This window comes from Neophocaena asiaeorientalis, unplaced genomic scaffold (genome assembly GCF_003031525.2).
Source record: "Neophocaena asiaeorientalis asiaeorientalis breed wild unplaced genomic scaffold, Neophocaena_asiaeorientalis_V1.1 scaffold29, whole genome shotgun sequence".
In the NCBI taxonomy this organism is placed as follows: Eukaryota; Metazoa; Chordata; class Mammalia; order Artiodactyla; family Phocoenidae; genus Neophocaena; species Neophocaena asiaeorientalis.
In genome coordinates, this window is record NW_020174423.1 from 4,976,379 (window position 1) to 4,978,803 (window position 2,425).

Here is a 2,425-nt window from a genome sequence, read left to right on the forward strand (position 1 = left end):
AAAAAAAAAAAAAAAGAAATAATGGCATTCTTTATTAAAACAGTCAGGAGTATTGATGATGAGTAGTCACATGGTTAGAGGTTTAAAACAGAAAAGAAGATGTGTGTCTTTGGAGAATTTTGCTTCCCTGGAGCTGAGGGCTAGTATTAGAGAATAGTGCCTGTCTGGTGAGAATAAGAGTAATAGGATTTCTTAGTCAGCTTGGGCTGCTATGTAACAGAAGACCACAGACTGGATGGCTTAATCAACAGAAATTTATTTTCTCATAGATCTTGTGACTGGAAGTCTAAGATCAAGGTGCCCTCAGGGTTGGTTTCTCCTGTCTACTTGTCTGGTAGACAGCTTCCTTCTCACTGTGTGTTCACATGGCCTTTCATCTGTGTGTGTGTAGGGGGAGAGAGAAATCTTTGGTGTCTCTTCCTCTTCTTATAAGGACACTAGTCCTATTGGATTAGGGCTCCACCCTTATGACCTCACTTAACCCCAATTACCTCCTTAAAGGCAGTATCTCCAAATGCAGTCACATTGGGGGTTAGGACTTCAATTTAGGAGTTTTAGAGGGGACACAATTCGGTCTATAACACAGGATAAGACCTGGGATTGTTCTATAGAGCAGGGGTCCCCAACCCCTGGGCCATGGGCTGGTACCGGTCCATGGCCTGTTAGGAAGTGGACCACACAGCAGGAGGTGAGCAGCAGGCAAGTGAGCAAAGCTTCATCTGCTGCTCCCCATTGCTCATGTTACCGCCTGAACCATCATCCCTCCCCTCCCTCCACGCCCCCCCCGTGGAAAAATTGTCTTCCATGAAACCGGTCCCTAGTGCCAAAAAGGTTGGGGACCGCTGCCATAAGCGTAGAATTTTATTTAGCAAAATAAATTCTTAAAATATAGATTTATTTTGAAAGCTCATAAAAGGAGAGTTAACATTACATTTTATGTTTTAAATTAATATGGAAGACTGTAATCAGCATATTTTAAGCAAGCAAGTAATCTAATTTGCCATGTTTTTGCTGGTGTTGCTCATATTTTAACGGCCTAATGGCAGGGCATCAATTCAGTCCTATTTCTACCAAAGTAGAACATAGCCCTTCAGGACCACTGGAGTAGAGTCTTTAAGGGCAAGAATACCATAAAATTGATTTGCTGGTATCCCTGGCTAGAACATAAGCTCCATGGGGGCAGGAAGGGCATCTTACTTGTGTACTGTGGTACCCCTAACACTTACTGCACTGCCTATTAATATTAATATTTGATCAACTGATGAATTAACAAATGTGGTGATTGGAGAGTGGGGTGGAATGGAGGTTGTTGCAGTGGTCTGGGGTGTGAGGGACCAAGTGCCTAAACCCAGTGGAAATGAAGTGAAAGTGTGACAGTGAGTGACAGTAAGAAGGTGAGATAAAGGGGAGGGAAGAACCATGGATGACTGGCATTCTGTTTATCACTGTTCCATTAGTGGAAAAAAGAGAAGTTGAGAGAAGTTAATTTATTAGCACGAATCCTCATTTTGCAATGAGATACCTCTTAAGACTTATTCATAGTTTGTAAAACTGAAAGTCCTCGTAGTTTCTTCCAGGTATTCCTTACGGCTTCTTTGAACTCTATGTGATTTCTTTCTCATCCATCAACATTTAGGGCTTCTATTTTCTGACTTACCTCTCTCACCCAATTTTGGTAGCCCAAAAAAGAATTAGAAAGACTAGAAACACACATTTCTCCTCCTCTTTTAATAACACTACTTCTATCTTCACTGTCTTTTATTTGTGGTAGCCATAGTAGAAACAGAAATTATGGTCTTATTGGGCATAGAAGTGAAATAAAACTTCTAGCACCAGTGCTCTTAATTTCAAAATTATTTCTCTTTTTCTGACTGCTTCCTTATCTTTGTAATTCTCAAAACTTTCTCACTTAGTTCTCTAACTGAATTATTTATGAGTGTAGATTTGTGTCTCATAGCAATCTACTTTCTGAAATTGCTTGTAGTTACAACAATCTCAGTTTATATCAGAAACTTTTTGAACCATGTCCATTATCTCTTCTGAACAAACTATTCTTAGCTAACTTTAAAACCGAAACTGAAAAGGTTGTTAAATATAGATTTAGAGTAATCTGTTTGTATCTCCTAAGAGGATTTAGCAACAGGAAATCATTTATCTTGAATGACTGGAATGCTTTCTTCTAGTTTGTGCCTTAGTTGTTCCAACAAGAATGAAGTTCAATATTTAGGTGCACTTTCCCTAACAGACTATGTTAATGGTTCTTTGCGAGTAGACAGCACTGTGCGTAATCTTGAGAATAGGGTTTGTTCCCTGAATTTGGAATTTATAATTGGCTGATAAAATGACCATTTTGAACTATCATATGATGTTAACATCTACCAATTTTAGCAGTTACCATCCCTCTTTGTACAGAAATATGTATAGT